Source organism: Xenopus laevis, chromosome 2S, assembly GCF_017654675.1.
Source record: "Xenopus laevis strain J_2021 chromosome 2S, Xenopus_laevis_v10.1, whole genome shotgun sequence".
Taxonomy (NCBI): domain Eukaryota; kingdom Metazoa; phylum Chordata; class Amphibia; order Anura; family Pipidae; genus Xenopus; species Xenopus laevis.
In genome coordinates, this window is record NC_054374.1 from 73021263 (window position 1) to 73035625 (window position 14363).

At 37.6% G+C, this 14363-nt stretch overlaps 1 protein-coding gene across 2 annotated transcripts in view; it reads right to left on the reverse strand.

The window, feature by feature from the left end:
* The window catches only part of LOC108709549 (protein argonaute-3), a 54518-nt gene that overhangs the window by 38178 nt on the left and 1977 nt on the right, over positions 1–14363 (reverse strand). The gene's annotated exons all lie outside the window — the stretch shown is intronic.

Consider the following 14363-nt stretch of genomic DNA (forward strand, 5'->3'; position numbering starts at 1 on the left):
ATACCCGAAACTATCGGGCGACCTGGGGGGTGGACAGGATCCTTGTGAATCTTGGGTAATGTATATAGAGTTGGTATACGTGGAAAAGTGACAGTTAAGTATGTTTTCAGACTATCTGAAATCACATTGTTGTTTACCTTAGCAGTTAACATGTGTGTAATTTTCTCTGAAATCTCTGTAGTGGGATCTCTGTCTAGTTTCTTGTAAACAGCCTTATCAGATAATTGCCCCAAAATTTCCTCTACATAGTATGCAGTGTCCATGATCACAATCGCACCCCCTTTATCAGAGGGTTTGATTGTGATCATGCTTTCATTCATCAACTTATCCAATGCTTCTTTTTCTGCCCTGGTAACATTATGCATCACTCTAGGGATATCAGACCCCTGATGATACAATAGTTCAAGATCTTGTTGTATGTTATTAATATATGTTTCCACGGCAGGGTAGGTAGTTGGTGGAACAAACCTACTTTTGCTGCGGAGACCAAACATTTGTGGGGTGAGCAATGAGGACTCATCCACATCAGTGATTGGTATGTCTCTAGTGTCTATAGTAGAGAAATGTACCTTCAACCGTAGTGTCCGATAGAACCTGTAGAGGTCGATATCCATTTGGAAATGATCCACTGGAGCCGTTAAACAAAAATTCAAACCTTTACCCAAAACTGCCACCTGTGATTCGCTAAGTTGAAATGAAGAGAGATTGAACACTACTTGTTCCCCTTCTTTCCCTGTTTGTTCCTCGGGGGAAGTATTCTTTTTTTGCTTGTGGCCGTGTTTTCTGCCGCCTCTCCGTCTCCTCGGATGTCTAAAAAATGGCGTGTATCTAGATTGGCATCCTCCCGTTGTTCCTCAATCCGTGATTGCCTCTCCATGTTTCGAGGTACGCTTGCACTCCTTGGCCCCTCTCTCTTAGTACCATCCCAGTGATTCCAAGAATATACTCGTCCTCTCTCATAATCAACCGCTGCATTCGCGTCATCGGCAGGGTTTTTGCGGGTCCCGGTTTCATCTCAATTACAGAGGAAGCTAGAGGGACTAAACCGACGCGCCATTGATCTTGAGCTTCATGCGGAGACGCTGGCCGAGTATTTTGTTAACAAGCGCATTCCTCGTGGCTTGCGGATCTCGCTCCGCCCGATGCTATTTGCTGGGAATGAAGAGTTCCGACTGAGGTTTGCACAAATTTTAAACAAATGCTCTTTTGATATTATGACTTTAACTGTGGAGTTTATTTCTAAGGAACTTGAATTAGTACGCACGGAAATGCTAAAAATTGACGAACAGCTGTCTGCGGGCAGTTCAGTACAGGAATTGGCTGAGCTCAAAGACCAGATGCAAATTAAACTGGATAAATACAAATCAGAGAATGAGAAGCAAAAGAGACAGAAATACGATCGAGACACGGTTGATTATGAGAGAGGACGAGTATATGCTTGGAATCACTGGGATGGTACTAAGAGAGAGGGGCCAAGGAGTGCAAGCGTACCACGAAACATGGAGAGGCAATCACGGATTGAGGAACAACGGGAGGATGCCAATCTAGATACACGCCATTTTTTAGACATCCGAGGAGACGGAGAGGCGGCAGAAAACACGGCCACAAGCAAAAAAAGAATACTTCCCCCGAGGAACAAACAGGGAAAGAAGGGGAACAAGTAGTGTTCAATCTCTCTTCATTTCAACTTAGCGAATCACAGGTGGCAGTTTTGGGTAAAGGTTTGAATTTTTGTTTAACGGCTCCAGTGGATCGTTTCCAAATGGATATCGACCTCTACAGGTTCTATCGGACACTACGGTTGAAGGTACATTTCTCTACTATAGACACTAGAGACATACCAATCACTGATGTGGATGAGTCCTCATTGCTCACCCCACAAATGTTTGGTCTCCGCAGCAAAAGTAGGTTTGTTCCACCAACTACCTACCCTGCCGTGGAAACATATATTAATAACATACAACAAGATCTTGAACTATTGTATCATCAGGGGTCTGATATCCCTAGAGTGATGCATAATGTTACCAGGGCAGAAAAAGAAGCATTGGATAAGTTGATGAATGAAAGCATGATCACAATCAAACCCTCTGATAAAGGGGGTGCGATTGTGATCATGGACACTGCATACTATGTAGAGGAAATTTTGGGGCAATTATCTGATAAGGCTGTTTACAAGAAACTAGACAGAGATCCCACTACAGAGATTTCAGAGAAAATTACACACATGTTAACTGCTAAGGTAAACAACAATGTGATTTCAGATAGTCTGAAAACATACTTAACTGTCACTTTTCCACGTATACCAACTCTATATACATTACCCAAGATTCACAAGGATCCTGTCCACCCCCCAGGTCGCCCGATAGTTTCGGGTATTAATTCTATATTTTGCCCGTTGGCGATATTCTTGGACAGGATCCTTGGACCCTTGGTGACCACTACACAATCCTATGTTAAGGATAGTGGGCATTTTTTGGAAAGACTGGATAGTCTTAATATACAGGACAGTGAGGAGATCATGCTGGCTTCATTTGATGTTTCCAGCCTGTACACCTCAATACCCCATGAGGAGGGGTTAAGGGCCTGTGAATGGCTATTACGTGCTAGTGTACAGTATCCAGACGAACAAATTGAATTTTTTCTTGAAGCCTTGGAAATCATATTGAGAATGAATTATTTTATTTTTCAAGAAAATTTCTATTTACAGTTACGTGGAACCGCGATGGGATCTAATGTCGCCCCGTCATACGCCAATACCTTCATGGTTTGGCTTGAAGAACTGTTTGTGTATCGCGATGATCTCTATCAGACACACGCAGTGGCCTGGTGGAGATATATCGACGATATATTCGTAGTGTGGCGGGGTGACGTTGACTCCCTATCGCGGTTCCACGAACGTCTGAATGGGTTCCATCCGTCCATCAAATTTTCACATGTGTTTAGTATTAATGAAATTTCTTTTTTGGATGTTCTGATTTATAGAGACCATGGCCTGCAGACTAGGCTATATTCAAAGCCCACTGATCGAAACCAAATATTACACTTTGGGAGTAATCATCCGATGCATACTAAACAATCTATACCGATCAGCCAAATGTTGCGGGTGCAGAGAGTAGTGAGTAATCCCACAGTGAGAGAGGTACAAGTTGGACAGATGAGAGATAAATTCAGACAGAGAGGTTACCCTTTACAGGTTCTCGAAAGAGCGGAGAAAATAATTAAAAACAAAAGAACAAGGAGAACTAGGGAACCGAGGACCACTTTTATTAGTGAATATGGACCAATGAGCAATAGGGTTAATGTGATTTTGCGTAAACACTGGTACATACTACGTAGAGCATATCCCACAATAAGGGAGTTCGCCTTACCTCCCATGACCTCGTATAAAAGGGGCAAAACAATTGGTTCAGTGTTATCTAGGAACAAGACATCTAAAGAAGATGTTGGTACTAATACTTTTTTGGGTATCAGAAATACGGGTATGTACCAGTGTTTAAATTGTGTACAATTCAAACATGTAATCCGAGGAAAGAACTTTATACATCCTGATACTGGGGAGACAATCCAAATTAGGGGCTACCACACTTGTTTGTCACAGTATGTGGTTTACGTGATTGTGTGCCCATGCAACAAATTATATGTTGGGGAAACTGTGCAGAAAGTGAAGTCACGGATTTCCCAACATAAATCAACAATCAAATCAGGTAATCTAGCATTGCCACTTTCTAGGCATTTTCGTGAGCATGGACACACCAGTGACCAGCTACGATATATGGTGCTAGAAACTGTACCCCCACTGAAAAGAGGGGGGATCGGGAGCTAAGATTGAAACAGCGGGAGGTGTGGTGGATCAATAAACTACACACACTTCACCCTCACGGCCTTAATAAAGATTATGATTTGTATTTATTTTTATAATTAATTTGCTACATTTTTGCAAAGTATGTGTGAGTAATAATTGCTGTTACTATACTAAATATGTACTATGTATCTTTGATTCCATTCAGGTTATGGGGTGGAAGCCCCGCACTATGTGTGAAAAATACATTGCATGTCACTTCCTTCTCTGGACTTTAAATTCCATTTTGATTACGGATTATGCCTTTATACCATTGATACACATGGCTTGAGAAAGGGCCAACATGGCTCGAAACGTCGCCGAATGATATGTGCACATATATGGTGATGTAAAGTTTTTTATCTTTTAATACAGAATTTAAGCATTAACAAGTGAGTGCTGTCCATCTTTTGATTTTATATATATATATATATATATATATATATATATATATATATATATATATATATATATATATATATATATATATATATATATATATATATATATATACAGTGGCGTAACTAGATGTTGCTGGGCCCCACAGCAAATTAATTTTAAGGCCCCAACATATCCAGTGTTTGTCCTGTTTTACCAAGATATGTTCAAATTGCTCATTAATGAGAGCCTCATGGGGCCCCTGTACCTCCTGGGCCCCCCTGCAGCCGCAGGGTCTGCTTCCTCTGTAGTTACGCCCCTGTATATATATATATATATATATATATATATACACACACACACACACACACGTATGGAACCTATTATCCAGAATGCTTGAGACCTGGGGTTATCCAGATAACAGATCTTTCCATAATTTGGATCTTTGTACCTTAAATCTAGTACAAAATCATGTCAAAATGAAATAAATTCAATAGGCTGGTTTTGCCTCCCATAAGGATTAATTATATCTAAGTTTGATAAGATACTGTTTTATTATTGCAGAAGTAAATCATTTTTAAAAATTTGGATTATTTGGAGAAAATGTAGTCTATTCTGACCTTTCTGGATAAGGGAATTTCCGGATAACAGATCCCATACATGTATACATATATTTTCCCCCTCTCAGACACTTTTTGGACCTCTGTGGACTTTAATAGTGATGACTAACTGTGACGAGGCTACATCTGACTCATTTTTCAAGTATTCGTTAGTTAATCATGTTCTTCCCAAGTAAATGATGCTGGTAAATACGGTCTGGAATAAATGCTTTTGTTTTACAAGCAAGCATTCACATACGAGGCTTTCTCAGGGGCTCAAGAATGAGAGAAAGAAAGAGCAATCTCTAGCCCTGAATACTCTTCTTACACTCAGGGATGGACAGCATGTCGTGAATGTTTTTGTCATTGGTAAAATCAGGGAGGGCTTTGTGAGCACTCTACCCGCACATTTCACTCTCTAGTAGTAAAAGAGAACTTAAGCAGCAGTACACCAGCAGCTGAGAAACTATCTACTTTAGGTTGTAATATACTGCACCAAATATTATATAGTAAATACAAATATTGAATGCATTTATAAATACAAACAATATAGACTTGCTGGCATAGGAAGGCTTGGAACCTGGGTTTCCGGATATGGATTTCTTCCGTTATTTAGCACCATTCCTTAAAGACTACTAAAAAAATGTAAACATTATAAAACCCCAAAAAAGCTTGTTCTGTCATCAATATCTACAGTATGTATACTTCCTCAGGCAGCTTTTTAAATAGGCACTTTTTAATAAAAGCCTGTTTTATCTCATGTTTAAAACCGATGTATATTAGTATAATACACCTTATTTATAAAGTTAGGTTTATATTCACAGCCTTATTTATCAGCATATTTATGTCTACTGGTATGACTTGTAATCATCAAATGAAACTACTCTCAAGGGACCAAATCATTTGAGAAAACAAAGCCCATTCAGACTCAGAGAGAAGCCTTGTTTTACTCAGAAATGTGGGAAAACAATATATGCTTTGTATAAATCCATAACAGGTCATTATAATGTCTCTTTTAGGCATATTAAAGAATGTAATTACACAAACACACATCTCTGGCTCACCAAACAGCATTGTAGTTATATGTTTAGGATTCTGGATTCAAACATGTGCGTGTAGGATTTTAAAAACTTTATTAGGTTGCAAGCTTTTCAGGGCAGGGACTTTGGGGCAGTGCCCGTCGCTAGCAAAAATTCACCAAAAAGACAAACCACAGGGACAATGCCAATTTACTAACAGGCGTAGAGGCCAATTCGCTATCGAAATAGCTCAGCGCTAACAAATTTTCGCTCAGGTGAACTATTGTTACTCCGCAAATTCACTAAAATGTTAATTTTCCAGTACGTTACCCTTTTCGTCAGAGTCTGCTCCGCCAGGTTATACCTGGTGAACTGATACGATTAAGCTACATCCTCCTCAATCTTAGGTCAGTAACATCATATCCTGTATGTCGAAGTGTTATTAAAAAAAAGGACAAACTGCTGGCATTTTTTTCATATGTCAAATTGGGATTGGGCCTTGTGTTTACTGGATAAGGGATTTTCTGTAATTTTCGATCACCATACCTTATGTCTGATAATAATTTCATGAAGCTTAATTAGAATCAAGTACCATGTACTGTTTTATTATTAACATAAAAAAATGTAAATTATTTTATTAAAATTGACTCTATGGGAAAAAGAAGTCTGGGCAGAAAGTTTCTTGATAAAGGGTCTAATACCTGTACTGGTTTTATTTACACTAGTTGGGACCCAAAAATCTTTACTGCATGCATGGGATGCACAAATACTCTGTAACCATACAATGGAATATGTGGTAGGGTACACAAACCAGCAACCCATAAAATGCAAGCAGAGATAATCCAGAAGTTTCCAGAGATGTATCTCTCTGAGGGAGACGTACAAAACTCTCCCCAATACAAAATAAATAGGCAATGCCGCAAACATGCCTTGTCTTATCTTGTAACAGGCTGTGTTTCACTTGAACATGAAATGTTGTTATTTCAAGCACAAATAACACAAACTGGCAAGTAATACTTTCCCAGACTATACGTAGACAGACATACAGTAAGTGATATCAGCGCTGTGCAATATGTTGGCGCTCTAAAAATACATATTAAATAATAATAAAAATATAAAAATGTAAGACTGGAGAGAAAACGAGCACAGGTGTGGGTTCTATTATCTAAAACCATTGGAATCAGGGGTTTTCCAGATAAAAGGGCTTCCTGCAACTTGGACATTAAAACCCTATGACTTCTTATAAACAATTTAAAACAATTTTGCTTTGGCACCATTATGAATATATGCAGTTTAATTCTCACAGAACGGATCCTGTTTTACTATTTTAGAGAAGGAGGAACAAAAATTAAGGGACCTGTATTTGGAGCTTTCTGGAAAATAGATTCCAGGACCTGTTCTTTACAGCAGTTAACATGATTAACCAGTAAAGACGTTGTCTAGATGCAAGAAGACAGTTACAGAGATAAGAGGGAAAGTAGTTGCATAATATCGTGGGAACTCTAAGCAATACTATAAATAAGATATCTTGTCTTCATTCCATGGTTCTCCAGCACTGGCTGACCTTGGGATGCTGGAAGTTGTATTTAAGAAGAGGCTTTAGTCATTATCTTGGTCTTCTGATGTCACTCACCCTATACACAAAGATATTTAAGCATTTAAGACATTGATGCTATATACAGGAACAGGATAAATTATCCAGAATGCTTGGGACTTAGGGCTTTCTGGATAAGGGATCTTTAGTCTACTAAAAAAAAATATTTCATAGAAAAAGGAAATCATTTATAAGAAATATAAAAAGAGATTACGTGCCACAGAGATCAAGTGCCATGTAGTATGAGACACAGTAGGTCTGAGTGGGGGACCATGAATCTTAGGCACTATCTGAAATAAAATAATACTTTGTATTAATCCAGAACAGCCATGTGATAGCCACCTTACTGTATTCCATTTTCCTCTCACACTTCAATAACTACAGGCTGTTTTTGTTCACCTTCTTTTCAGTTGTTTTCAGATTGTTCACCAGAAATAAAGACTTTTTCCATTTACTTTATGTTTTCTGATTGTGACCATTTTTCTTATATTTAAGTTCAAAGTTTCATATTTCACCTTGTTACGCTGCTCTTAAGCAGCTGTATGAGAAGGGTGGGGGGGTCACTGATTCTGTAACTGTTCTAAATTGATACATTCACTTGATACATTCCCTTGATAACTTTCCATTTTTTATTTTTCTCCGGTTTTACAAATGTTTAAAGTTTAAGTTGAATGTTCCTGTCTCTGGTGGTTCAGTTTGGCAGCTCAGTAATTCAGGTGCAGTCTCTCAACTGTTACAATTTTGCAACATTTAGTTGATACATTTTCCAGCAATTTTTGTATCAACAGCTGCCTTAATGAAAATCCTCAGGGATTCTCCTCAGCAGGAACAAAGATAAGAAACGTATCAACTATATGTATCAATTTAGAACAGTTTAGCGAGTCAGCGACCCCCCTCCCAGAGCTGCTTCAAAAAGGTTTAAAATTTGATTTTACACTTCAATATTAGAAAACCGGTCACAAATTGAAAATAGAAAGTAATTGGAAAAAGTCTTTATTTCTGGTGAACTATCTGAAACCAACTGAATTCAAAAAACAAAAAAGTGTTGGAAGATGAATAACCCCTGCACTGAAATCCATTTCTCAAAAGAGCAAACAGATTTTTTTATATTCAATTTTGAAATCTGACATGGGGCTAGACATACTGTCAATTTCCCAGCTGCCCCAAGTCATGTGACTTGTGCTCTGATAAAACTTCCATCACTCTTTACTGCTGTACTGCAAGTTGGAGTGATATCACCCCCCCCCCAGCAGCCAAACAAAAGAACAATGGGAAGGTAACCAAATAGCAGCTCCTTAACACAAGATAACAACTGCCTGGTAGATCTAAGAACAACACTCAGTAGTATAAACCCATGTCCCACTGAGACACATTCAGTTACATTGAGAAGGAAAAACAGCAGCCTGCCAGAAAGCATTTCTCTCCTAAAGTGCAGGCACAAGTCACATGACCAGGGGCAGCTGGGAAATTGTCAAAATGTCTAGCCCCATGTCAAATTTCAAAACTGAATATAAAAAAATCTGTTTGATCTTTCGAGAAATGGATTTTAGTGCAGAAGTCTGCTGGAGTAGTACTATTAAAAGGTGCGTTATGAAATAAACATGTTTTCCATGACAGTACCCCTTTAATGACAACTGTTAGAATTGATACAATAGTTTCTAATATTCCACAGATATTGCTGAGAAAGGTTTCAACTAAAAGTAGCACCTGGATTATTAAAGCTGTCAGACTGAAAAAGCAGGAACATTAAACAAAACTTAAATTATAGGAAAAAATTAAAAATGGAAAGCAATTGAAAAGGTATTTATTTCTGGTGAACAATCTGAAAATAACTGAACCTAAAATGTGTTTGGAAGGTGAACAATCACCTTTAATAGACACAAATCTGAATGCTAAGCGCTTTCATACAGGTCATGGAACTCAGATTTCTGATATCCTCATTTTTACAATAGACAGGTTTCAAGTAAGTCATGTGACAGAAATAACATTGGTGGATCTAGATACTTTCCTATTGGGTATATTTAATGATTAAATGATTTTTAGTAGACTTAAAGGGGACCTGTCACCCTAAGAAATAATTCCAAATTCTTATCTATTGTGTTTGTAAAGCAAAATAAACTTTATATAAATTATTTAAATCTTTGTTACCACATGCCTTGGAATTCACAACCACAGCAAGCAGGCAGTAGCCATTTTGTGGACACCGTTACCGTTACTAAGATAAGCTTTGTGACACCTTTAAAATCTTGTTTATTTGCCAGAATGGGAGATTTGATGCTCATGCCTACTAGCTACACAATTATAGACTGTGAGCAGAGAGGGGGGATGTGAGGAGAGCAGTGACATATAGGAAATGCAAAATGTAAAGTGAAAGTAATTGCCTGTCCCCTAAGGCATAGAGGAGGGGCAGGCAATGTATGATTGACAGGTGAAATCTTTAAATGCATTTATATCAGGCATGGATGTTTTAATGGGAAAAAAAATTGGGTTTCATGTTTAATTTGAAAAGGACTTTTATTATACAGCTTTTTATGTCTGGGTGACAGGTCCACTTTAAGGTATGGTGATCGAAATTTAGCAAAGATCCAGAAAATATCAGGTCTTAAGCATTCTGGATTTCATTTCATACATATATAAAACTGGCATAAATATTACCCAGTGTCGATTCAAATGAAACGTACTACAATGATACATATTTATCTGATAATAGCATTACAAAATAGGTCACCCCCTTGTTGATCATGCAAGGGAAGTCATGAAAAACAGCAACATGTTCTCTTGTAAACAAAATGGATCTTTTGAGCACTATATTTGCCTGAAAGATACAGGCAAACTAATGTCAATTTCAGACTATATGATGACATATTGACGGGCATGGCTAATGATATCAACATGTTCTTCCCTGCTGAGGACTGTTGAGTCACATAGGATGACTAATGTTACCCATTGTTACTCTAATCAAGGTTATTCTTACAACCTTATCGATCCTGGAGACATCAGAAGAGGTGATAAATGTCTGAATATGTGACCAAAATGTTGATTTGGCACAATAAAAAGGTTAATTTTTTTCATTTAAGCAAGTCCTGTTAGTGCTGCGTATTAAAAATAGGGATATTAAGGGGCAGATTTACATAGGGTCGAATATCGAGGGTTAATTAACCCTCGATATTCGACTGCCGAAGGTAAATCCTTCGACTTCAAATAAATCGAAGGATTTACCGCAATCCGAAGGATTTTAATCCATCGATCGAACGATTAGAAGGATTTTAATCCATCGATCGAACGATTTTTCTACGACCAAAAAAAGCTACGAAAGCCTATGGGGACCTTCCCCATAGGCTTACATTGCACCTCGGTAGGTTTTAGGTGGCGAACTAGGGGGTTGAAGTTTTTTTTTTAAAGAGACAGTACTTTGATTATCGAACAATTTTTAGTTCGAATTGTTCGATTCAAAGTCGTAGTCGAAGGTCGATGTAGCCAATTCGATGGTTGGAGTAGCCAAAAAAAAAACATTCGAAATTCGAAGTTTTTTTTATTCTATTCCTTCACTCGAGCTAAGTAAATGTGCCCCTAAGTCACCAAGTTTCATGATCATATAAAAAAAAACAAGGGCAAAGGCTGGGTGCTTTTATACGAGTCATGGAACTCTGAGGTGACTTCTATTACATCACTATTATGATTATAACAGATTTCAACAAATGGTTTACAATTCAATTTTAATGCAATTGCCTTTAAAACCATAGGAATGACTAAATTATATTCAGTTCAAGACTCTGCTGAAATTGGTAAAATTATATATATATATATATATATATATATATATATATATATATATATATATATATATATACAGTGGTGTGAAAAACTATTTGCCCCCTTCCTGATTTCTTATTCTTTTGCATGTTTGTCACACAAAATGTTTCTGATCATCAAACACATTTAACTATTAGTCAAAGATAACACAAGTAAACACAAAATGCAGTTTTAAATGAGGGTTTTTATTATTTAGGGAGAAAAGAAATCCAAACCTGTGTGAAAAAGTAATTGCCCCCTGAACCTAATAACTGGTTGGGCCACCCTTAGCAGCAATAACTGCAATCAAGCGTTTGCGATAACTTGCAACAAGTCTTTTACAGCGCTCTGGAGGAATTTTGGCCCACTCATCTTTGCAGAATTGTTGTAATTCAGCTTTATTTGAGGGTTTTCTAGCATGAACCGCCTTTTTAAGGTCATGCCACAACATCTCAATAGGATTCAGGTCAGGACTTTGACTAGGCCACTCCAAAGTCTTCATTTTGTTTTTCTTCAGCCATTCAGAGGTGGATTTGCTGGTGTGTTTTGGGTCATTGTCCTGCTGCAGCACCCAAGATCGCTTCAGCTTGAGTTGACGAACAGATGGCCGGACATTCTCCTTCAGGATTTTTTGGTAGACAGTAGAATTCATGGTTCCATCTATCACAGCAAGTCTTCCAGGTCCTGAAGCAGCAAAACAACCCCAGACCATCACACTACCACCACCATATTTTACTGTTGGTATGCTGTGTTACTTTTACGCCAGATGTAACGGGACGCGCACCTTCCAAAAAGTTCAACTTTTGTCTCGTCGGTCTACAAGGTATTTTCCCAAAAGTCTTGGCAATCATTGAGATGTTTTTTAGCAAAATTGAGACGAGCCTTAATGTTCTTTTTGCTTAAAAGTGGTTTGCGCCTTGGAAATCTGCCATGCAGGCCGTTTTTTCCCAGTCTCTTTCTTATGGTGGAGTCGTGAACACTGACCTTAATTGAGGCAAGTGAGGCCTGCAGTTCTTTAGATGTTGTCCTGGGGTCTTTTGTGGCCTCTCGGATGAGTTGTCTCTGCGCTCTTGGGGTCATTTTGGTCGGCCGGCCACTCCTGGGAAGGTTCACCACTGTTCCATGTTTTTGCCATTTGTGGATAATGGCTCTCACTGTGGTTTGCTGGAGTCCCAAAGCTTTAGAAATGGCTTTATACCCTTTGAAATTGAACTCAGGTGTGATAAACCACAGTTAAGTTATTTTTTAACAAGGGGGGCAATCACTTTTTCACACAGGCCCATGTAGATTTGGAGTTTTTTTTCTCCCTTAATAACGTAAACCTTCATTTTAAAAACTGCATTTTGTGTTCAATTATGTTATCTTTGACTAATAGTTAACGGTTTTTGATGAGCAGAAACATTTAAGTGTGACAAACATGCAAAAGAATAAGAAATCAGGAAGGGGGCAAATAGTTTTTCACACCACTGTATATATATATATATATATCTCCCCAAAATCCCAGCACTCACGATAAATATCCTCTCGTTGCCTGGGTGCACACCTCACAAAACTGCATACAATCCTCTCCAGAAGAAGCCGCACTACTCAGGACTTATTGTAAAGTAATACGTTTATTAGACAAACTAACGTTTCGGCTGCAACATCAGCCTTGGAGAGGATTATATATATATATATATATATATATATATATATATATATATATATAATATATATATATATATATATATATATATATATATATATATATATATATATATATATATATATATAAAGTCAATCTTAATAGAAGGAGGGGTGCCCGGAAAATCGCATATGCCCAACGTTTTGGGACCTTTTCAAGGATGACCGAAACGCTGGGCATTGATACTATGCAACAATAAAAGATTACGTTTTTTACACTAAAGGGAGTGCTGGTCTGGAAACTATTGGTTATATATATATATATATATATATATATATATATATATATATATATATATATATATATATATATATATATATATAAATGTATTAGAAGATTAACAGACTCATGCTTCATTTTTATATATATATATATATATATATATATATATATATATATATATATATATATATATATATATAAAATGAAGCATGAGTCTGTTAATCTTCTAATACATTGTATTAGGAGTCAGAATCAGTAGTGCACAGAATATAAACAGCCAGACACTGCTTTCAATATCAATACAAATTTAATATACATTTAATTACATCTACAAATAATGCTCCTTCAGCAACATGAAAGTAGATGCAGGTGACTATTGCAACTACAGTGAATCGTTGGCAATCAGCTGGTTCCCAAGACAACTCCCAGTGTCATGTGAATAATCATTATGTTTGTAGGTGCCAAGGTGTTATAGCCTGACTATTAATGTACTACTAGTTGGGACCTGTTATCCAGAATGGTGGGGACCTGTTATCCAGAATGGTGGGGACCCGTTATCCAGAATGGTGGGGACCCGTTATCCAGAATGGTGGGGACCCGTTATCCAGAATGGTGGGGACCCGTTATCCAGAATGGTGGGGGACCCGTTATCCAGAATGGTGGGGACCCGTTATCCAGAATGGTGGGGACCCGTTATCCAGAATGGTGGGGACCCGTTATCCAGAATGGTGGGGACCTGGGGGTTTCCAGATAAAGGATCTTTCCATAATCTGGATCTTCAAACCTTACATCTCTAGAAAATCATTCAATCCAATAGTTTTCATTGGATTCATTATATCTTAATTTGGATAAAGTACAAGGTACTGTTTTATTATTACAGAGAAACAGGAAATCATTTTTAAAAATTTGGATTATTTGAATAAAATGTAGTCTACAGCCTTTCCATAATTTGGAGCTTTCTGGATAACGGGTTTCCAGATAATGGATCCCATACCTGTACTGACAATCACTGTCATAGAAAGGAAATACTTATTAGTGTCAGTTATCGAACACATTTATCACCTTGCCCAACTTGTTTTCTATTCTGATGTTTCAGAAGAGGTTTTTACAAAGAAGCAACATGTGCTCTACTTACAGTTTGAACACAATATACAGTCAAACTACTAAGAGAAGCAAGATATTTTTAAAACGCAATGAAAAATTAAAGTGATGGACCTCAATTAAATGCGTACATAGT